The sequence below is a fragment of the Crocodylus porosus genome, unplaced genomic scaffold, assembly GCF_001723895.1.
Source record: "Crocodylus porosus isolate Cpor-Errol unplaced genomic scaffold, CroPor_comp1, whole genome shotgun sequence".
In the NCBI taxonomy this organism is placed as follows: Eukaryota; Metazoa; Chordata; order Crocodylia; family Crocodylidae; genus Crocodylus; species Crocodylus porosus.
In genome coordinates this window covers 52,337,024-52,361,612 of record NW_017728907.1, presented here as the reverse complement: position 1 = coordinate 52,361,612, position 24,589 = coordinate 52,337,024, and the positions used below count along the sequence as shown (strand labels likewise).

At 44.1% G+C, this 24,589-nt stretch overlaps 1 long non-coding RNA gene across 1 annotated transcript in view; it reads left to right on the top strand.

Moving 5' to 3' along the window:
• Positions 1 to 6,495: 6,495 nt before the first annotated feature.
• The window catches only part of LOC109307463, a 29,929-nt gene continuing 11,835 nt past the window's right edge, over positions 6,496 to 24,589 (top strand). Inside the window, exons 1-2 of the long non-coding RNA XR_002100271.1 lie at positions 6,496 to 6,592; positions 14,086 to 14,193. This is a non-coding gene — a long non-coding RNA (uncharacterized LOC109307463). The remainder of the gene's footprint in view (positions 6,593 to 14,085; positions 14,194 to 24,589) is intronic.

The following is a 24,589-nucleotide window of genomic DNA, read 5'->3' as shown; positions in this document are numbered from 1 at the left end:
AGTAGCCTCCAATTCCTGGAGACTCCTGGAGGGCAGACAACGCTGTGTGAACTCGACGTGTGATATTATCAGCGATCCTATATAAGATATTATACAGGGTCTTCATAAAATACTTGTGCACTTTTAAACTTTAATAACTTAGGTTGTAGGTGTGATAGAAACAATCAGTAAACAGCATTTAACAGCAAATTTATTAAAGTTTTAGGACAACTGGAGTACACAATGCTAAATTTCACAAGTAACAATTAATTTATTCTTAAATAAGATGGAGCTCCGTGCCACTATGCTCTGAATGTACAACAGTTCCTAAATGACATTTTCTCAGAGACATGGGTAGGCGGAGGTGGACCAATTGCTTGGCTACCTTGTTCATCTGACCTGTCGTCGTTGGACTTCTTTTTATGGGGATATGCAGTTTACTTGTCACAACCACGTTCTTTGGTGGAACTTAGGGCCAGTATCACCACTGCAATTAGTGCAGTAACTCAAAAGCAACTGGGAAATGTTTTCAAGGAGCTGGAAGATTACATTGAGGACTGTACCACGATGGATGTCAGTTATGTTGAAGTCTATCTGTCCTAAAGCTTTAATAAACTTGCTTTTAAATGCCGTTAACAGATTGTTTCTATTGTACCTACAATCTATGTGGTTAAAGTTTAAAAGTGCACAAGGACTTAAGGAAGACCCTGTACCTGATACAATAATACATCATCTATTATCTGTGCATCTATGAATACATATAGACATCTCCCATATCTATAATAATACATATATTATCTGTGCACCTATGAATACATATAGACATCTCCCATATCTGTAGTAATACATCATATATTATCTGTGCACCTATAAATACAGATAGACATCTCCCATATCCATGAATCTATAATACAGATATATTCTCTGTGACCTCTTTCCCATTGTCATATCCGGGGTTTGTTTGTTTTTTTATGGCAGTTGAACTCCCCACCCTGCCTTGAACTGCACGGCGAGGCTGGAGAATAGACCCGGGAACCGCGCACCGGATCCCCGGCCCAGTCCCGGGCCTCACCCGCCCCCGGCTCCCTCAGGCGGGGCGGGCGGCCCAGCGCGGGCGGCCTCGCCACCAGCAGCAGGCCCAGGAGGGCGGGCAGCAGCTCCCCGGCCCTCGACATGGCCCCGCGCCGGCCCGGCTCCAACCGCCGCCGGGGGAACGAGGCCGGGCCACTTGCCACCCGGCCAGGTCCGGACTCCTCCGCCCCCAACGGGCTTGAGGTTCGGGCCCGGCCGCGAGCGCCCCCCGCGCACAGTGCCCGCAGTGTCTGAGGAGACACCCGCGCGGCGGCAGGCAAGGGGCTGCGCTCCCCCGCGGCAGGTAAGAGCCTTGGGCAGGCTTTGGCCTGGGCTGAGCACTCACCTGTCCTGCCACTGTGCCTTTCGCCGGGCGCGGCGGGAAGGCAACAAGACCCCTGCACGGCGCGCCGCGCGCCGCGGATTGAAAACGACACCCCCTTAAGTACCGCTGGCCAAACATTTGTCGGATACAGTAATTAGAACACGTCTGGTATTCTAATGCTGGCATGTTGTCTGCGTGCCACGGGTGGGACGTGTGACAGGGATCGTTGGCCACCCGTAGGGGGTCCCCTGAGATGGCGGTGCCCCCCCAGCAAAGCACAGGTGGTCACTGTTTGCCACTGGCAGCGTCTGCAGGCAGGTGCTGATTGCCACTGGACACTGCCAACACTGCAGGTGGTCCGCTCACCCCCCCCGGCCACTGCCAGGGTGGCCTGTGGGAGCTCCCCGCTCGCCACTGCCGTGTCCCCACCGCTGACACCGCCACCACCGCCGGTGGGAACTCCCTGCTCAGCCCGCCGCCAGCACCGCCGCAACTGCCTGCCGGAGCTTCCCGCTTGCCGCCACCACGTCCCTGCTGCTGACACCGCCAGGGCCGCCTGCGGCAGCTAGCCGCTCAGCCTGCCCCTGGGGGTGGTCGCCGTGCCCCCCCGGCCTCCAGGGGCACATCTTGTTCATGAACTTAAGTACCACCAGCCAACTGTTGTCATATAAAGTAATTATAATCCAACTGTTAACATACCACTGGGAGGTTGTCTGTGTACCACTGGTGGTACGTGTAAGACAGATTGGGAACCGCTGATTTAGGGTCTTGGAAGCTCTGATTCAGAGGCCGTACTGCGACCCCCCTGCTCGGATGCCCCTTTCCTCCAGTCCAGTCCCTTTCTGAACCTGACCAAACTATCAGCGTCCACAACATCTGGTGGCAATGAGTCCCACATTTGAATTATAACCTGGTACAGCCCCAGTAGCAGAAACACCTCTGGGCTGAATAAAGAAGCATGTGTTTAACTTTGCTTGATATTATTCATGAAGGACTGGCGCATATTAGCAGATAATATATAGGTTGTTTCATTAATGTGGACCTAATGCCCTTGAACTTAGTTACTCATGTGTGAATTTCCTGGATTTTGCACTCTTTCTTCCCTTTCCTATTTCCAGAGCCCCAGCTGTTCTTTTGACCACTGGTTTTGGCTTACCAGCCATTTTAGTTCATTTATATAAACATTCAGGCCTAAATCCTGTAGCTGAATCTGCATGGGTGGTCCCCTGTGTCTGCTGGGGTGGATTATCCATGAGTAGTGGAGAAAGCAGTGAACTATCATACTAATCCAGTTGTCATTAATTTGCACCAGCACGGCTCCTGGACCCTGTTTCAAAAAATGTAATGTGCAATTAACATGAACTGGAGAAAAGATTTGACAAGTGAAAGGAAAGCATGTTCTGAAACTAGCACTCCTACTATGTCCTGGATAAGTTCCACTGTTTTGGTTCTCCCCTCCGCTGAGAGGAAAGAAAGGAAGGTTTTCCCTTTGGTTTACAATATAATTATGATTAAAAGTGTCTTGAAATCCAGAACATGTTGCTAAAATAAAAGGAAATGTTAAAATATCATATTTCTCCTATTCCTTGGCTACCTTTCTTTGCAATTGGCTCCTGCAAATTTTCCCTGTTTGTAGGTTCATAGGAACGTAGGGCTGGATGGGAGCGCATTAGGTCACGTAATCCAGGCCTGTGCTCAAGACAGGATCAGCCCTGACTAACATCCCAGCCAAGTGTCTGTCAAATCTACTCTTGAAAATTTCCAGGGATAGAGATTCCACAACTTCTCTAGGTCGCTTGTGCCAATACTTAACTGTCCTCATAGTTAGAAAGCTTTTCCATTTTTCCTGATGATCAGAATGTGGCTTTAGAAAATTAGTGAAGGGAGCTGTACTGTACTCAGAAAAAAACCAAAATCTAGCATACTGTAGCTTGTTGAATTAGGTCCTGTTCAATCTGTAGGTATAAATTGGATATTAGGGGGGGAAAAAAACCCTTCTCCACTGCTAGAACAGCGAGGCAGTGGAATAAACTGCCTAGAAAAGTTGTAGAATCTCCTATATTGGAGGTTTTCAAGAAAATGTTGGATAAACATTGGTCAGGGATGATCTATTCCTGGTGTGCTCTGTAAGAACAACAGAGGGATTGCTGGGGCTAATGAGAAGAGCAATTCTGCCTGAAACAGGTAGATATTGGAGAGCACCGTATTCAGCAGCAGGAGAATGAAGCAGAGCTCCACAACTGGTTTATGAAAGAAGGTTAAAGGAGCTGGGATACGTTTTTGGAGGGGATACAGAAAGGAGAGTGCTGGCTGTCCAGAAAGAGGGTACAGTGTTGGAATTATGCTTGTTGTCTCCAGGTTGCAGAGCAGAATTGAGTGTGTTTGGTTTTTCCCATGCTTCTGGGCTTTGCTGGCTGCCACATGGAACCAAGAAGGATTTTTCCCCCTTCCTGTTGCTACAGGTGCTTGGAGATTTTTGCATTCCTTGGAAGCATTGGATGTTAGCTGCAGCCAAGGCTGGGGATTTTGACTGAGGTATGCCACTGTTCCTGCTGTGACTAAAACTGGGAGGTTCCTCGTTAGAGGGCCTTGTCTCTCTGATTGGCACGTTTGGGATAATAAAGGAATTTGACCCCCTGGTCAAACTGGTATGGACAGTGAGGGGTTTTGCCTTCCTCTGTAGCAGGGCATGAGGGGATAGTCTTCTTCCTTGGATCTATCAGATGAATTGTTAACAGACCTTACAGCAGCAGAATACTGCTGCCATTCCCCCTCCCTTATTTTACCTGCAGCAGGTTGTGGTACTTTTGGTGTCTTTGTGCAATATATTTTAAGTTTTGTAACCGGCTTGATTGTATAGTTTGAGGAATGGGTTAAACGAGCACTTGGATGGGACAATTAGGATAGGGATGATTTTGTCTTGAGCATGGGGTTGGACTCGACCTCTGGAGCTCCCTTCCAGCCCTACTTTTCTATGATTCTAGAATCCAATAAATGTCAGCATTTCTTTGTTAAAAATTATTTTTAGGGGAATTCTTTCATATGACTGTATTAAGTGGCATCGGGCCAAAATTTGGCAAGAGTTCTTTAGAGTGCCTATACAAACTTCATTGTTTTATTTGAAATAATTTCAGCCATTCTTTATGAGATAAAACAGCTATTACAGCACTTCTCAGTTTGATTTGTGTTGCAAGTTATACTTCCTACTCTAAAAATTGGGTTAGTCCACATATAGGTATTAATTTGATACTGTTAGGATTCAGAGAACATGGAGGCAGCCAGGCATGTTATGATCTGATGTTCCAAAAGCTGTGATCTACTAATTTTCCAAAACCTATGCTAGTGCTGGCACATGCAGGCAAGAGGGCAATAAAGGTTGCTATGGGAACCTTAGCTCTGAGTTCCCTGGCGCTTTGAAGCATAAAACACAAATCTTAACATTATAGCAATCTATTTTTTTCACTTAATAAACCAATATCTTGATTTTTTTACATTTACTTTGCATCCAAATACAAAAGAGTAATTAGTAATAATTAGTGTTTTCCTCATTAATAGACAGTTAGACAACTTATAAGCCAATGTAATAAACTCAAGTAAATCCCCCTTTTTAATACAGATGCAACATGACTTTGCTTTAATAATTAAGTAAATATATACACAATAAGTTCACAATCCTGCAAACAGTCATAGGTGTCATCCCTCTAGTCATTTGGGCCGTGTCCAGACAAGCGTGGTCGTGTGGTATGTGGTGCCGCAGATATGTCTGCGGTGCCACATACCACATAGTCAGTTATTCTCCATGCTGCAAGGGAGGGTTTTTTTGATCCCTGGATATCCAGGGGTCAAAAAACCCATGGAAAAAAAAGTGAAATGGCACATGCGGCAGCAGCATGCACTGCCTGAAGCTGGAGCCTTGCCAGCTGGAGCGGCACTCTCCTGCCGGCCAGGCTCCGTGCAGCAGGATCACCACTGCAGCAGCCCTGGGAGGGCCCCAGGTAAGGCTGCTGGGGCCAGCCCAATGCTGGCCCCAGCCTCCCTTACCCCACCTGGGGTAAACTGTTGTGCACCAAAGCACACGTGGCACAGGCGTCCCCTCAGGACAACTAGCAGAGGCACAAGATGTGTTGCTTCAGGTTGTCCCCAGGGAACCAAACATCCATGTGTGTCTGGATGCAGTGTCCAACCCCATGCTCAAGACAAAATCATCCCTGTTCCAGTTATCCCATCCAAGTGCTCATTTAACCCATTCCTCAAACTATACAATCAAGCCAGTTACAAACCTTAAAGCATATTGCACAAAGACACCAAAAGCACCACAACCTGCTGCAGGTAAAATAAAGGGGAAATGGCAGCGGTATCCTGCTGTTGTAAAGTCTGTTAACAATTCATTTGAGAGATCCAAGGAAGAAGACTATCCCCTCATGCCCTGCTACAGAGGAAGGCAAAACCCCTCACTGTCCATACCAGTTTGACCAGGGAGTCAAATTCCTTGGTTATCCCGAACGTGCCAATCAGAGAGACAAGGCCCTCTAACTTGTAGTAGACTTACACTTGTGATCAAGTGTTGGAAAAATAAATTCTATCATTGTTCTCAGTGATTCCTTATGATGGGATATTTGTATCTATCGACTTTTGTGGACCAGAACAGACCTAACAGTTTATGTTACTTGAAATTAATAATGATCAGTAAAGTGTACCAAATGCTATCAGTTATAAGATCATTAATTTATATGCATATAGCTTCCAATTTTAATTCGTCTGAAATTTCCATTCTTGTTTTCTTCCTCAGACTTAATGGTTTTTGCAAGTTATAGCAAAAGTAGGTCAGCTGTTTCTGAGAATTATTGTTATTAGGGTGTACCTTTATTCATGATATAGCCAAGTTTTGCAGATTTTTAAGTCCCTGAAAATAGCTATTTTGCTAAAGTAAAAACTGTTACTGCTAAAGTTTCTTAACACTCAGTCTACACTGGGTGTGCACCTGCCCCACAGCAATCTTACTGTGATCTAAACCTCCTATGGGGTATGCACAAAGGTATAATTGTGGATAAGGGTAACTTGCCTTTTAGCAGGGAAAAAGGTGGGTGGAGAACCGGGTGAATTCAATCATGCACTTAAGTCAAGCCTCAGCTCTTTCATGGTTAGATGCTGATAATTCTTTGCACTTCATTAACCTTATTACTGATCTGGGCCTTATATTCCTACTTTACGCAGCAGGTAAGTGTCATTTTCCTCTGTGAAGGTTTGGGGAATCTGCTGATGTAAACTTAAGAGTTCCATTGGAGTTCATGAATTGTCTCTCTTTACTCTAAATCCTCCATTTTATGGGCAGGAACACAGTATCAAAGAAACTGAAACGGCAATGAGGGCCATGAGCATCTAAATAGCCCTTTCCTTATAGGACAGTAGGAAGCACAGGGCAAAAAATATTGATTTGCTGATGACTCTTATTACTGGAATGACTCATGTAGAGAATGGAAAAACCCTAACAGAAAGGGGAAAGGTGTTGTAAACTGTTTTTAAAAAGAGATGTTTTCTAGCAAAGGGGAGAGAGACTATTGCCAAAATGCAAGCTTTGAGCAGGAGCGAGGGGGCTGGACCACCTAGAATACTGAAATCCCCAAAGATTCCCAAGAGTGGTAAGACAATTGCATGAATTGAGCTGTTTTTTAAGCTATTTATGTCTCAGGAATTCTGTTGCAAAATTTGAATGTCTTTTCTTCAACAGTCACACCATACCCCCAAAGTGGTAATTTAAACTGGAGAGCCCCTGAGGGTGGAGTTCTTGGGATAGTGTGCATAAGCCACTGGGGAGATATGGAGATTCAGTACTTGTCTTGCAGCAGTTGGATCACTGGTCCAGCTTTCTCTGATGTGGAACCAGATATATGTGGTTCCAAAAATGTGCCTGAGACAGTGACTGGATGCTGTCCAATTCCAGCAAGCTTTATGCATATGGGATCCAAAGACTGCCCAATATAGCAGTTTATGAAAACAGCCAAGGCTGTAACCTTTTTCCTTCATATTGCAGTAGCATAACTAGTAGATTGCCAGAAAGGTCCCTTCTGGCAGCTGGAAGGATATAGGATATAATCCAAGTTTTAACAGATCCAGTCTCATCCATTTCAGAGTGCAGCCTTTCTAGATGAATGTATTAGATACATGATTGACTGTGCTGTGAACAAGTAACAGACTACATTCCCCTCCAGTCAAAGCTGAACATAGGTTGCCTGACCGCTGACTATCCTCTGCTGTCTAGCAAAAAGATTTGTGTAGCCACCTAAAAAGTGTGTGGGCTCCCTCTATTGGCCTGCTCGCATAACTACAAATATTAGTTATTTCTTTAGGTCAAGTGGTAGCAGTAGTGTAACTAGGGGTGGGCGAGAGGGGCACCTGCTGGATTGCCCCCCTTCTCCCCCCGGGAGTCTGTGCTCCTGCAGCATTGCTGTGCCAGGAACTCCAAAGCAGTTCCCAGGTTCTGTTGCTTTAAGAGCAACAGCCAGGTGGGCAGAGCGCTTTTGGTGGCAGCAGCTTAGCTGCTACTGTTTAGAAGTTCCCAGCATGGGTAAGGGTGCTGCCTCCCCCCAACTCCATCTCTCAGGACCCCCATCCCCCATTCTTAGAACTTGCACAGTCCCTCTCCCCACCCCCAGAACCTCTGCCCCCGCCTCCCGGCTCCCAGAGCCTGCAGGGCCCCTTCCCCTGCTCTCAGACATATGCACACCCGGCTTTCCCCTGCACAGTTTGCCCTCGGCAACAACTGGTTGGCTTGCTGCTGAGTGGTAGAGGCCTGTGCTGCAGATCGAATCTTTATAGATTAGTATAACTCCATGTGAAGGAGCCTGTTAGTTGAGATTGCTTTTAAAAAGAACTAAAATAGATACAAAGAACTAAAATAGAAAGAACATTAAAGTGGTAAAGTCAAGCATTCAAAAGTTAGAAAATGCCAGAATTAAGATTATCCATGCATCCTCATTCCCGTCATACTGTGTGTCTGTATGATGAAAGTTTTCCATTACATCAGGGTTTTTCAACTTTTTTTTAACAAGTGTCCCCCTTCAGTCTCAGAGTTGCAGCTCATGTACTCCTTTATATATTTTTTTGTTTTTAATGTTACCATTAACAGGAGGGAGGGCAGATCGAGTCCCCAGCAGTGAGGGAGGGAGTGGGGCGGGGCCTGGGGCAGGGATAGGTGCTGCACAGCTGGCACGGGGCGCAGGACGGAGCTGCGAGTGACTTGTCTGGTGGGCGCAGGGAGGGAGTCTCCCACTGCTGCACGCACACTGGGACAGTATGGGGGACATGTGCCTCTGGATCTGTGCGTGGAGCAAGGTGGGCTGGCACTGTGGGCTGGGGCCAGGGCAACACTGGGCTCTTCCCAGTGTGGGGCTGGGCTGGGCTGCACTTGGGGTGGCTGGCAGCAGCGCTGTAACAGGGGTGTACGGGGGGAGGGCTGCAGCCACCTCAAAATTCACCATAGCCCCCACTCCCAGCGCTGCCACTGCTGCTTGCTCTGAGCACAACCCTGGTTCAGCCCCCCTGCTGGGAAGAGCCCGGCACCACCCCGATCCCAGCAGTAGCCCACCGTCTCCCCATGCGCAGATATGGGGGTACATACTCCCAGTCCCTCCTGGGGTACATGCAGCAGCAGAAGCCATCCCCCCCTCCATGTGCCCCCCGGATGAGCTGTAGCTCCATCCCGCACCCCATCCCAGCTGTGCAGCTTCTGCCTCTGCCCCAGCCCTACTCCCTCCCTCACCACTGGGGCCTCAGTCGGCCCCCCCATGACCTTTTCCTCACAACAGCTTACCAGCCAGAACTGACTGCTCTTCACACTGCCAGGTTGTGATCCTGGCCACCTGCATGCAGCGCTGCGGCTATGTGCACGCACAGGGCATTTATCGGGCACATCAGCCAAAAAAACCCCAATTGTTGATACAGTTAATTTTCCTTATATCAGTGCCGATCCAATATGGAACCAATGCATTGGTGCGCCTCTATAAAACAGGAATTTTTTCTCATTCATTCTGTGTATCCCCTATGACCTTTTTAAGCACCCCGAGGGGTACGCATACCTCTGGTTGACAACCACTGCATTACTTGGATGCATACATCTGTTATACAGAACTTTGGCCTCATTTGGTACATAGATAGTAAATGAAGCAAAGTTGTTTGCTTTTGGGTTTTTTTAAATAAAGGATCTTTTATTTAAACCTCTGATGAGCTGTTTGAACAAAAATGATGAAACATTTTTCCCATAGCAAATGAAGTTCTGTTAAAATCAAAATGAGCATGTTGACCTGAACAACACATTCCATGGGAAAAAATCAGAATGATTCATTTCAACCTCTGTACTTAATTTTAGTAATATCAAATGTTTTGTTTAAACATTTTGCCTTGTTGCAATTTTTATAATTTAAATATTTTTATATACGATACATTTTCAACAGTAGTTATTTAATATAAAGTGTTTTGACTTTATTGAAGTCAAGTGTTTTTTACCATAATTTTAGGAACAAAACTATTTAAAAATTGCCTAAACAAAATGCTTCAGTGCTTGCAAATGTTATTTATTTATTTATTCATTTCTTTGCAAGATCAACTTTTTGGAATGAAAGCAATTTCAAAATGTTGCAATTTTTTGGAGGAAATTAAGTCTTTTTACTAAACAGCTTTATATAGGGCTTAAAAATTGCGCAGCCTGTTTTTGACTATTTTACAGGGTTTTTTGTGCTGTTCAGTAGGGCAATGAGTGTGTTTAAATGGAACAGGCAATTATTTGGGGTGGAAGGCAGCTTACTGAGTTTTGGTAGGCCATCGAGGGCCACATGACAGGCAGTTAGGGGCAGATATATATTAATTTTCTACATTTTTCGCGGGCCAAATAGAATGGCTTGGCGGGCCTCATCTGGCCCGTGGGCCGCATTTTGCCTACCCCTGGCTTAAAAGAGATTCAGCAGAGATGCCAGGCTAAACTTAACTGTGGCATTTTAAAAATTTGAGTGCTCAGTTTAGTGACTTCAATGTTCCTTTGATATAGATTTAGCATGCAGCATAATTAACTATCAAAGTTTTCAGTCTGTTAATATTTTTCTAATTTTTATTAGCTTTGGATTATTTAGTTTGGATAATGCCTTTTTTTGGTGAGTTCATATCCATAGAAGATGATTTCCAGGTTTGTCTTCATCTTCCATATGACAGGAAAAAAAAGTAAATAAAAAAAAAAAAAAAGTCAAAAGAACACTGAATAGAGAAATGCTATTATATTTTAATTCTTTTATTTTATTTATTTTATTTTCACAAATGGATATTTTATTCAACTTTCCTTAAATGTTGTACTCAAATTGAACAAGATATGTCTGAATCTTAGAACGTTTCTTCGAAGACGATAGCTGTACAATTATGATACCTTTTACTGGTATTATATCATTGTTTAGATGTTTTAGTAAATGTCCACATGGTGGTGCCACAGCTAACAAGTTAATACCCAAAATGGTAAATCAGAAGAATACATCTGGTCCATAATATCTGCTTATTATAACTGAGAAATATATGTATGTCATTAGAAGATGAATAATTATTCTTTTCCTCAGTATAATTGTATGTTTCATCTCTGAACTGCAAACACCATATTTACATTAATTTTAATCATTGGAATTACCATATAATAATGGATATTTCAGCACATCTTAAAGTGATAGCTAAGTACATGGGAATAGAATGGGCTATCAACACCCTTCTTATTGTGCAATATAGTTATTTTAAAACTACTATATACCAATACTTGGCTCCACATTTCATTTTGGTTTCAAGTTTCCTTGGTATAAAATATTAGGAACAACATATAAATAAGTTAAAATTTATTCCAACAGTAGACTGTATTTGGCTGAAATGCATATGCTTTTATGTGGCTGACTTCTTATAATTAGCTTGCTGCTTTGGGGCATCTCAAAATCAATTTTTCTGAGGACAATTTTGAATGATATGAGGATAACAGCTTGCTAGACTGGAATTGGGAGATGCTTCTCTGCATGTGGAAGTTGTGGACAAAGCAAAGAGTTGGTTGTGGAGAAAGTAAAGTCATAGAGTTTACGGCCAGAAGAAACTGTTAGATCATCAAATACAAAACATTGTGGGCCAGCTCCTATTCCAACTATTCAGCATCTAAGTAAACTTATTTTAAGTATAATCCTATTCCACCCTGTACTCAAATCCCTGAAAAACTGTTGATGTAAAAGATGGATGTATCCTCATCTTCTTTGGTGCATTTTTGAGAATCTCTCTAAACCTAAAAAAATGGCAAGTTACAAAGGAAGCCAAATAAATACCATCGGGTGTCTATACTTGAGCAGTGAGGCTACTCCGATGTGCTGTAATTACAGCATGCTGGAGCAGACTTGATTAATCCATAATTACTGCACTCCAGCAGACTCCAGGATTTTGTATATCAGCGTCCTCACACTTAAAAATGGCAGTTGGAGCACTTTAACTAAAGCTTATTTGAGCTTTAGATAAAGCACCCCCACTACCATTTTTAAGCACAGGGATGCTGATACATGAAATCTTCCAGGCGCTTTAATTAAAGTGGATCTCAGAGCCATTCTAATTAAAGCTCCACCTCTCTTGGAGCACATGTATAAATGTCCATAGCTTTTAGGGACTTGGAACTGAATCAGACTTAGACAGCTAAGTCCACATAGGCACTTACAATAACTGGTAGAATTGGATCTGGTCCTAAAGTCCCCCCCCCCCCGTGGTCTCCATATATCAAAATAAAAGCATAGAATCGAAGGACCAGAAGGGACCTACAAGATCATCAAGTCTGGTCTCCTGCCATGGGCAGGAAGTTATTGGTTTCAGACGAGCTCAACAAGGTGCTTGTCCAGCCTCTTTTTGAATACCTCCAAGGATGGTGACTGCACCACCGCTGCTGGGAGTGTGTTCCAGATTCTGGTGACTCTTACAGAGAAGAAGTTTTTTGTTTATGTCCAGCCTGAATTTACCCTCCATTAGTTTGTGCCTATTGGTCCACGTCCTCCCTTGAAGTCCCTTCCTGAAGAGTTGCTCCCCTAGATCTTGATGCTCACCCCGACGTACTTGTAGGTGGCTATCAAGTCACCTCTCAGGCTTCTCTTACTCAGACTGAGCAGGCCCAGTTCCCGGAGACTCTTCTCACAGGGCCTATCATTCATGCCCCTAATCATGCACGTGGCCCTTCTTTGTACCCTCTCGAGCTTATCCACATCTTTCTTGAAGTGCAGTATCCAGAACTGGACACAGTACTCCAGATTAGTAACTTGTTTGACTGAAGCATGCCTTCCAGAAATGTTTCCCATCTTGATATGGAGTACCCCTTCAAACAAATTTTTATAGCTTAGCGCTCCTCTACATCTCTGAGCTGGCCTTGGAAGTGGTGTTGAGAACATCTAGACTTAATGTTTTGAGTGACTTCAGTATGCATGCTGAGCCTGGCTCGTAAGGGATGGAATAGGACTTAAGGGAGGCCATGACAATGATTGGACTATTTCAGATAACTGGCCTAACGTGAGGTGGGACATGCATCAGGCTTAATGTTTTGAACCTTCCTGGTAACAGAGATTTTGATTATTTGATGTGCTGAGATGCTTGTCATGTTGAACAACTAAAGGTGCAGGTTGCTGCCTCCCAATGCTCTTATTATGGTGGTGGATCAGTCAAGTTGGTCCATCCCTAGAGACTCGTGGAGCTGGTGGGATTTCAAACTATCTGAAAAACTAGATCTTGCTGATCTTGACAGCTACTCTGTCAATAACCGGGTCAAACTGTGGAATAGCACATGGCCCCCTGCCATAGACAGAGTGATACCAAGGCATCCTTTCCCACTGCTGTGGTGACACAGATCTCCTGGTATATAGGGGAGATGAGATGGCTGAAGCAAGAGGGCAGGCTGTTAGAGCACATGTGGCTCTTGATCCATGCTGAAGTGAACAGTTATATCATAGATAGCTTTTAAAGGACTCTGGTGTGGTAGTGGCAGTAGTGAACATGCTTTTCTTTTCTGCTGCCATTCCATCTGCAAAGTGTTGTCCTACAGAATTGTTCCAGATGCTGAAATAGCCTGGTAAATCCGGGTTATCTCCACCCAGAAATTCAGTCATCCGTAGTCCGTGATGAATATGCCACCTACTTTGCAGACAAAGTTGCACCACTTGGGGACCACCAATTGAGTTACAAAGTGTGAGTTCAAGGTTGGGGAAGCTCAGCCTTGTCTGATTTACGTGGACTGGTTTTAGCTGTTGTCACTCACCAATGCCGAGAATATGCTTGGGGGACTGCAAGCAACCAGTTGTGAACTGGATCCATGCCAAAGCCAGCTGGGGTAGATTGGGGCATTGCTGGCAAGGGTTGATCAATGCTTCCCTTTGGGAGGGTAGAGTGCCAGATGTTTTTAAGTCTGCAATTGTCTGGCCCTTATTTAAAACACATCTCTTGAGTTCTCAGCCACGTAGTGCACTGTCTTCAACCTCCCCTTTTTGGGAAAAGTTATTGAATGGGTAGTTGACTGACAGCTCAAGGTGCATCCAGGTGATTAGCAGACCTCATGACTTTTTTGGTGGAGATGGCCATGAAATAGGAGGCGTCTGGCTTCCTTACAAAGAGAATCAGCATGTTGTTATTTGAAAAAATGTTTCAGTCCAGAAAATAATCATCATGATGGTTTTCTTCAATAGGTGGACCTGAAACATATCCATGATTGACCATATGGACCAGCCTTCCAACTAGAAAGCTAAATGAGATCTATTTAGAGGACTGATGAACACAGAAAGAAATATTATTAGGTAAAAACATTTTCCCTTCATTCTTTCAGGAGGATGTTTTAAAGTACTTTACACTATGATACAAAATTAGTGCAAATATTAACAGTCTAAAAAACCACTTTCAAAACTATAAAGCATTCTTTGCATGTGCATATTCAATGAATAGGTGAACTTGGTGAATTGAAGGTAAATTTTAACTCAAATATTCAGATGGCAATTATATTTAATCAAGAGATTCCTTAAATTCTTCCTTTTTTAAGTGGTCTAGTCTAACCGTGCACCTTTTTTAAGTGATGTATTGTTCATATAAAGGAGATTCACACTCCTCTTCCTTTTTAAATTTATATGCAAATATAAGTTTTGAAAACACTGTCATTAGGTGTTTACCAGATGGTATTCATATTGTGTATGCAAAAACAAAACACAATATCCGATACTAAACAGAACAGTTCATCTCACATTGTATATACAATTTCCACATATTTATAAGCCCATCATGGATTCTTTCAGTGACTTAGTATACATATATGAGCATTTATGCATTTGCAAAAAAAAAAGTTTCTTTTTGGAAGTCTATAAACATGTTTAAAATATTTATCTTCAATAGAAATGTTCTAGTATTCCCATTGTGCACTCTTTGAATAAACTTACTTATGATTTATACCTTTATACCCTATTTTATAGTTGCACAGTGACATAGTTTTTCAGAATTCTTAGTTAGGTGCCACATTAAAGGCTGAGCACAGTTTAAAAACTTATAGTATATGTGCACAGTGTTAACAGGAAACAATTTAGAACTGTTGTGGTATCCTGTAGGATGTGTGTAAGTCATTGAGCTAGATGTTGATTTATAGAGAACTGTATTTTACAGTATACATTTTGGCACTTCTGTCACTATTATTACTGTGCTAAATCTAAGCACAGGAAACAAGTGTAAGCATATTTGAAATACAAACATTCTTTCCAGTTTAAAAAGCAGTTTTTAATGTTGCTTTTTAAACCTATTTTTATACAAGATGGAATTTTCAGAAATTAATACATTAACTTTTAATTAGTGATTGGCACTAGTTTAGAAAACAGTGAAATATTAATATAAAAATGTAAATCACTAATTTGTAACAAATAATTTAACAATAATTTCACACACACATATGTATATAGTACCTTTTATCCCAAAGCACTTCTCAGAAACTTTGTTTCAATGTGCAAGTTTCAGAACCAAGGTACAAAAGGAGGCCATATAATTCAATGTGAAAACAAGGTAAATATACATAACTTCACAGAGTGGCATGTGTTTAGTGTTATGCCAAAAGTATAGTTTCTACAGTCTTTCAGAAGTTGATATCCCTGAATTGCTGATGCCTTCAAATTCAGTAGTAGGGCAGGACACAAATGACATCAGAACATTCAAGCAGATCTGCAAATGGAATTATACTTCATGTTCAAGAAACCAGAAGGAAGTGGTAGAGATGTACTAGCAATATTTGGACCTGTGATCGTGTGTACATAATACCACCATGCCCCATGAAGATTCCTAAGAGAATTCTGTCTTCAAGAATGTTCAGTCTCATAACCCATGACTGGTCAAAAAGACTGTAGTATCTGAAATTAGATAATGTTTATGAAAAAAGTTTGTGAAGTTGTCAGTCATTGAGGAATTGATTAGAAACCCCCCCTCTTTTCATGAGGACCTGGCTCAGTTCAAGCTTACATTCTGGCTTCTGAGTATGCATTTCTGAAACAGATGGGACTGTTTAGCAAAATAGTATCCATTCTGTTTCATTCTTGAGAATAAATTACTTGATTGGCATACTCCAGAATGAAAAACATTTTCATTCTAATGTAGGAGAACAACTAAATATAGATTCTTCCATTCCTCTCTTACATATATCATTTAATTCTTACAAGTTGACCTGGATTTGGGCCTAACTGCCAGTTCTCTTAATATGCATTTGGCAGCTGTCACTGCATGCTGTGGAAATATGGATTTTTTTTCTCTTGGCTATCATCCAGTTATGTTCATATTCCTTAAAGCTATGGAGAAGCTGAAGTTGAAGCCAAAAATTAGACCACCAGTCATCCATGTGACTTTAGCCTGGTCCTAACTGCTCTGATGGAACTTTCCAAAGGAGCATTTTCTTCTGAATCCTATCAATCAAAATACTTTTCTTCTAGCAATTTAATCTGCCAGGAAGTTAGAGGGATGCCATTGTCATTGATAAATGGTATGGCTGTGGCCTGTGCTAACCTGACATCTTACCAATGTACACCATCAGGGCACAGGCCAGTACTACCACCAGCAATCTCCACTGTTCTTTTCTTGTCTGTCACGTCTTGGTGTTCTGTAACTCTTGGGAGCTGGATGTGTAGGTCTGTGGGGATCCTGGTGGGTCCCCTTGGAAGGGTTTCTTTTTGGGGTTCCACCTCCCCTCACATACCTTACCACCCCAACGCTTCCTGGATGACACATGCTGGGCCCAAATCTTATATTGCCCAATACCACTGGCAGCTCAGTGCTGGCCGACCCGAGAAATACCTAAGAGTTTAGATTCATTCACTCGAACCCACCAGAGGCCCTTTTTCTTATTGAATCAATCACTTCTGGATTTATAGGTCCATCAATTAAGACCAGTCCATCTAAAGTCTACCAGGCCAAATGACCTCTTATCAGTTCCTCCCACACTCCAGGGCCAACTAGTCCAGGTTAGTCCTTTAAGGCCCCAATCAAATAATCAGATGAGTAACAAAAAAAAGGAACTCAAAGAATCTCCCATTTCCAGGGTTAATCAGCTCAGCTTAGTGCTTTAAAGGTCCTGATCAAATATTAAAATAGGTAATCCAAAACAAATGAAGTCAAATGCCTCCCAGTTTCTTGGGTCAATCAATTCAGCTCAGTCTCCTTGAAGAGTGACTCTGTCCCTGAAACAAAAACAAAATAAAAAGATCCACCAGGTCCTTTCCCTGGCTTGACTCTTCAGGGCTAGGACCTCTAGGCACTTTTATGTGAGGAGAGCTCTCCCTCCAGCTGCTTTACCTGACACTGGGGAAGGGAAGGACAATCCTCACAAAGCACAACAGAAGAGGAAAAAAACATAAAAGAAACAACGGAGCTGTGCCCCTGAAAACTCATGGTCCAATGCTTGGAGACTGCCACTTTAAGCCTCACCCAGCCATCTTCAAGTGATTCCTGGCGCAGCATGTTCAAAAGTTTGTTCGTGGTCCTCCGATCACTCTGCCTAGAGAATCAGCTTTCCTCTCTGTGACCGCCTGGCCCTGAACAGCTGTTCGCGTGCTGCCTTGGCCCGGCCAGTCGGTAGCGGGCATACTGAGGTTTCTTGTAAACCCTGAGGCAGATACCTATCACCTAGGTGGCTGCCCCCAGAGTTCCCTGCCACGACTTTGAATGTAATTTCAGTGGGGTGGCAAACCACCAGGGGTTCCTCAGCAGTAGGTAGTCCGCTAGGCGGCCGTCCGTGTGGCTTCACCTCCCCTACACCCCAGCCTCACGCCAACCTTCGACAGGTCACCATATCTTGAGTTGGCCATTCCTCCGATGCAGTCATTCTTGTGACCCTGATGCTTTTTGGGGCCTTGTGTCCAGAACACTCTCACTTACAGCAATCCAACTGATTCCCTATCTGGCCTAAGCTGGGCCTGTACCTGCCCTTAGGCTACCTTGAACCGAAAACAGAAAAATCAACAACAAGAAAAAGAGGAAAAAAAGGGGGATGGAAGGAAGCTGCCCTGCTGGCACTTCTTCCCCTTAACTGAGACGTCTTCCTCCCTCGAGGCTTAGTTCCTGGTTTTGGCTACACCGTGACCACAACCCCTCCAAAAGGGGGGGGAAAAAGGAACAAAACGAAACTACAAGTTGCGGTGGATCTGCTTGGGTCCCTCCCTGGCCCTACTGTTAGGACACACTGTTGCCTTCTTGTCACTCTCCTCTAAATATCTTCGCCCTCTTTCCTGTCAATCAGTACTCTGCACCTGGTACCTGAGAACATTCTGGACGATGACCCGTCATCTGGCCAGGGACGGTTAAGGCTCCTCTTTCTGGGCCACTGCTCCCCTCATGTCGCTGAATGTGGTTTGTGAAGCCGCTGTCCCCCAACGTTATCTGCGGCGTTCCGTTTCCAGCATTCCACAGTCCTTCCTGCTCTGGCTGCCTGCTGCCTGCGCTGAACCATGTCTGCTGCTGCCCTGCCAGGCTTTCCTTTCTTCTGCACCCACCAGTCTCTGCTGGTGTAGAAAGCCTCTGCTGGCTCTCCCTCCTCCCAGGCACACCAGTCGTTGCTGGTATAGAGAGCTTCTGCCAGCTCTCTCTCTTCCTGCCTCCCCCTGGCTTCACCGGCAATCCTTTTTGTTCCTGCTGGCCAGTGATTACTGATGACGTCACTGGCCGGCCTCAGCTGTATAAAGGTGCAGCTTACAACTCGCGTGGGTTCCTCTCCTCTCTCTCATGGCGCAATGGGCCTTGTTGTGGGTAAGTGTTCCTCTTGTATGTTTTTTTTTTTCTTTCAGTCTGGTCCCTGCTCTGGGAGCCCCCAGGGTGCAATATGGGGCTCTTTTGACTGGCCGCCTCTGGACATTCTCTCTTTCCTCTTCCTCTGCTGGTGACTGCCCACTATTGGCAGCTTGAACAACTCATACCTCCTGAGGGCATGGGGGGCACAGCAACTGCCCACAGTCAGCTGCGAGTGGGAACCACCCGCAGGCAGCCACTGTGATGTCAGTGGTGGGGACGAGCCAAGTGGGGACTGCCTGCAGGCACCCATGGTGATGTCAGTGGTGAGGGCAGGTCGAGTGGCGGGGGGTGGGGGTGAACTGTGACTGCCCGCAAATGCTGGTGGCAGCATCAGCAGTGGCCAATCTCGGGGGGGGGGGGGCATGTGCCCCCTCATACCCCTCTACACCTCTCTTATGATCAGCAGGGGAGGGTTCCAGCATCTCTCTTGTCTCCCAACTGTGCTCCTGTCTTGACTCCCCCTCTTCAGGGCCAGAAATACCCTTTTGTGTGCTCCTTCCACCTACCTGCAGGGAGCACATGCTGCGGAAACGTGGAAGCATGCTGCCTGCTCCGGTCAGGCTTCTTGCTGCACCTAAGCTGAGTGTCCCTTGTTGGGCTTTCCCAGGGCTTTTGTCTGGCCTCACTCTTTTCCCCTCACACCCATACATTCACTTGTATGAAACTATTTGTGATTTTTTACTTAAGACAAAATCCAAGATCCTGAGCTGTGACTGACAAACCCTCAATGCAACTTAAGTAGTACAGTATGTGTACAAAAGTATCTTTAAGCCAAATTTATGTTCTCCTGTTGCAAAGGCCATCCATTGCTGTAATTTGTCTTTGATGCTGAACATTGTTCCCAAGGCTATTTCAGAAGCCAGAGATACGTAGGGATACCCAAGCTATTCCCCCTGTCTCCTGATGATGTTCCTCACCTTAACCACTATAATAGTTTATCTAGGAGCTACTGTTACTTGTACTTGGACTACTATTATCGCTCTATGCCCCAGAAGATTGCCCTGGGTGGGCAAATTATAACATTTTACAGCCTTTGGGACTGTTTTGTGCTGCCAGTCTGGCTTAAAGCTGCTTTGTCTCCAGACAAGGGTTTTAGATCATCTGCACACAAATCTTGACATTTCAGGAAGAGCCAACAGCTCCTCTAACTTTTACAAATTTAAATCATATCTTCTATCAGAGCAAGAAATTTTACATATGAGGTTTTTTATCATCTAGTAATAAAGTTGCTTCTACAAAAGATACTCATTGTCAGAGTAGCCTGTCTTCTATTTTAATTTTTCCGTGGAGTGTTCCATGACCCTCCATCATAATTGTGTCTGGGACTAGGTGGGCAGGGGGTGAACATCTTCTGCATATTCTAAGAATAGCAGAACAACCTTTCCAGTGTGAATTCTTGAGCCCATAGCAGGAGACATAGACTCATAGAAAATTAGGGTTGGAAGGGACCTCAGGAGGTCATCTCGTCCAACCCCTTAATCAAAGCAGGACCATACCCAACAACTTCATCTCAGCAAAGGGTTTTTCTGCCTAGATCTTAAAAACCTCCAAGAATGGAGATTTCACAGCCTCTCTGGGTAGCCTGTTCCAGTGCTTTACTACCCTCCTACTAAGAAAGATTTTCCTAATAGCTAACCTCAAACTTCTCTTGCTGCAACTTGAGACCATTGCTCCTTCTTCTGCCATCTGCCACCAATGAGAACAGTCCAGCTCCATCCTCTTTGTAACCACCCTTCAGGTAATTAAAGGCTGCTGTTAAATCCCCCCCTCCCAACCCAGTCATCTTTTATCCACACTAAATAAACCCAGGTCCCTCAGCCTCGCCTCAGAAGTCATGTGCCTCAGCCCTTTAACCATTTTTGTTGCCCTCTGCTGGACGCTCTCCAATTTGTCCACATCCTTTCTGAAGTGGGGGCCCAAAACTGAACACAGGACTTCAGAACGGGTCTTACCAGTGCCAAACAGAGGAGGAGAATCACTTCCTTCAATCTGCTGGCAGCACTTTTGCAATGTAGTCACAACAAGGGCGTGCTGTTGACTCATATTCAGCTTATTGTCCACTGTAACCCCCAGGTCCTTTTCTGCAGAGCTGCTGTTTATCCAGTCAGTCCCCACCCTGTACTAGTGTATGGATTTGTTCTGTCCCAGATATGGGACTTTGCATTTGTCCTTATTGAATTTCATGAGATTTCTCTTGGTCCAATTCTCCAATTTGTGTGAATCCTTGCCCTACCCTCCAGCATATCTACTCCTTCCCTCGTCCCCCAGCTTGGTGTCATCTGCAAGCTTGCTGAGGGTGCACTCCATCCCATCTTCTAGATAACTGATGAAGATATTGAACAAAACTGGCCCCAGGATTGACCCCTGGGTCATTCCATTTGAGACTGGCTGCCAACTAGACATTGAGCCATTGATTACTGCCCTTTGTGTCTGATGATCCAGCCAGCTTTCTATCCACTTTATAGTCCATTCATCCAACTCGTACTTCCTGAGCTTGCTTGCGAGAATGTTGTGGGAGAGAGATCGTATCAAAATCCTTGCTAAAATCCAGGTATATCATATCCATTGATCTCCACATGTCCACAGAGACAGTCAGCTTATCCAGGATCCTGGTTTTCTCTGTTTAAAATTGCAAATTCTCTGATAAAAATCTCAAATTCTCTGATTTTAAAAACCCCAAATTCATGCTTTTCTGTGATTTTAAATGAAACAACACTTTCTTTTGTTACTCCATTTAACACAACATTTTATTGATACAGTTACAATTTTAAAGCAATTGGGAAGCCTACCAGTGCCTCAGTTATTATTCTAAGTACCTATATATTTTGGCGTTTGAATTTGGTTTTTTTATCATGGAAAATCAGAGCTTCCCTCTGCCCCTTTCACACACAAGTCCAGCTCTGGCTGTCCCACACTGCTTTGTGGTGCTGAGCACCCCTGATATGCCAGTGCTCTTCCCCTCACTCCCAAGCCCCAGCCCCCCCAGCCTTACTGGTGCCCCTCAGTCCTGACCCACAGTCCTCTGCCCCCCCGGCCCTGCCACTGCCCCTCACTCCCAACCTGCAGCCCTGGTGGAGGGCTGGCCATGTGTGCATGCACGCACATACACATATGGCGCCCCCTGCCTCCAGTCACCCTCCCCTGGCTCCCCCCAGCCCCAAGCAGCTCCTTGCAGACTGGAAGGCTACCAGCCTGCAAGGGGAAACTTGTGTTATCCCTCAGTTTTCTCCTTTAAAGAGGAAAATCCATGTTTTTTTCCTTCAAAGGAGAAAAATTCACATTTTCCATCAGCAAATGGAAAACCTGGATCCCTGCTCATCATAGAAGGCAATCAGGTTGGGCAGGTATGACTTGCTTTTGGTGATTCCACGCTGACTGCTCCTAGTCACCACCTTCTCCTCCAAGTGCTTAGAAATGGATTCCTTGAGGAACATTTTCAAATGTCCAGAACCTCTGCCAATCACCATGAGTTTTCACAGATAGTAGCCAGCGGCTCTACGATCACATTGGCCAACTCCTTCAGCACCCCCAGGTGCATTGAATCCGACCCCATGGAGTTGTACACATCCAGCTTTTCTAAATAGTCCAGGGGTGGGCAAAATGCAACCCACCAAGCCATTCTATCTGGCCTGTGGGGCCCCTGAAAAATTTAAAAAATTAATATTTATTTGCCCCTGGCTGCCCGTCATGCAGCCCTTGATGGCTTGCCAAAACTCAATAAGTGGCCCTCCACCAGAAATAATTGCCCACCCCTGAAATAGTCCTTAACCTGTTCTTTTGCAACTGTTGACTACTCACATACCCCTCCCGCCGCAAATTGTGCTGCCAGGTGCACTAGGCTGGGAGCTGACCTTGCCTGTAAAGACAGGTAAAAAAGGCAACAAGTAATTCAGCCTTTGCCACAACATCTCTCACTAGGTTGCCCTCCCCTCCCCCCACAATTCAGTAAGGGACCCAGTTTCCATGAATTAATTAGAATTCCTTATAAGCACCAGGTGCTACTCAGTTTCTTTGTACCCTTTCTCAAGTACACAGAACAAATCTTGGTCCTGAAAGTTTGGGAGAGGCAAGGGGGAAAACAGCCAAAGCAAACTTTAATTCTCTGGAATTCTATGAAATAGGGAGTAGTTTATGGTATCTTTTCACAATATCTTCCAGCTAAACAAAACATTTTTTACACTTCCATAAGAGTTTTTTATTAAGATACAAAATAAAATAAATTTGTTGGAATTTTAGAGCTCCAGAACAAATTAACAAGAACAGAAAGTTTAAACTTAAGGTTAACTTTTAACCCTTAAATACTATAACTGTATCCAAGGGTTCTAGATTTCTCTAATTAGTTTTCTTGTTTTGTACTGCTGCATTGATACTGTAGTTAGAAGGGGCCTCATGAGGTCACCTAGGTCAGTTTTTATTATTTTTCTGGGTTAGAGTCTTGAGACCTCTGACATTGTTTCAGACTGAATATTGTATAGATGGGTTTGGAGGGAGTAGCCTAAGGGCTGGGTTAGAGCTCCAGAATTGTGTGATAGTGTTATAAAATATTTCTCTCTGTATAAATTAGATTAAGAATACATTTATCAGAAGTTCCTGCTTTATGAAAACTACTCTTTGGGCTAAAATTTTCTTGCCAGCAGTCAAATAAAAATTGAGTGTATTTTTGAAAGTTTTGTAAATTCATAACTGCCATTTATATCAGCAAAATATGGATAAAGTGATTCATTTTCATGCTTCCAGAATAGCTATATATGTATACTTTGGTCTTTGTTGGAGATGTTTACCACAACCCAGTCTGATAGCAGAGAGATATTCTAACTTGGTTTAAGCATACAAGTAGTCCTGTTTACCTCACTGTCACTATTTCAGTGCTACTAATGGTATCTGATATTATGCATATGTTTATGGTTTTTGTGGTTCAAAGTCTGAACAGATATTCATCTCTACCAAGAACACCATAGGACTGTGGTTCTTAGCCGAGGCGGTGCAAGACCCTTCACTGCTGTTCCCACTGCTTCTGTAACTGGGTGCAAACATCTCATGTGCCTCGTGTGAAGCAGGCCGAGGACGGGCTGCATCAGGAGCCTAATGAAGGCAGGAGTGCCTGCTCCTGCTGCAGCCCTTCCCACGTAGCACTGCGCAATTCCAGGTTTCACGTGGTGGCAGTGAGATATCCTGGAGATTTATCTGTGTATATCCTGTGTGTCTCTGGGCTGCTGCAGTGCCATGGCCACCAGGTGGAAGTGGAACTATCCCATGTGCCTCCATTTCCATGAGGAGCATGCAGGGGTGGGCAAGGAAGGGCTGTACCAGGAGCAAGTGCTCTTGCCTGCGTTAGGCTTATCAGGTAAACTCTTGTCACATTCCATACCAGGCAGCCAGGGCACTTTCACTTGGCCATGGTGACAGTGGCAGCACTCTGATAGAGAACCACTGAGGGAAAGTGAGGCAGCACAATAGGGGTTTCCCAACTGGGAAGCAGCTAAATTGAGAAGTTTTGGAGATATACCTTGAATCTCAAAAAGTTAAAAACCACTGGACTAAAATCTACTTAAATAACCAATAGCTAAAATAATGAGTATAAGAGTAAGGTTTTTAAATGTAATTATACTTAACCATGTCTGTATCTGTATGAGTCATAATAGGAAAAAAATAGTAATAGAATATGTGTTAAGAAGTAAACTTAACATGTGTCCATGGCTGTTCTATACCATACATGAGTTGTTCTATACTATACTACATTTGCTTATATATAAGAGTTACAAAAATGTTTTATTAAACAATAATGTGTTCTGTCAGCATAAATATTACATGACTAAAGAGGAGATGAAGTTTGAAATCTAATCCCCTTGGCTTCTCCTTCATCATCTTCATCATTGTTTTTTCTTTAACTCA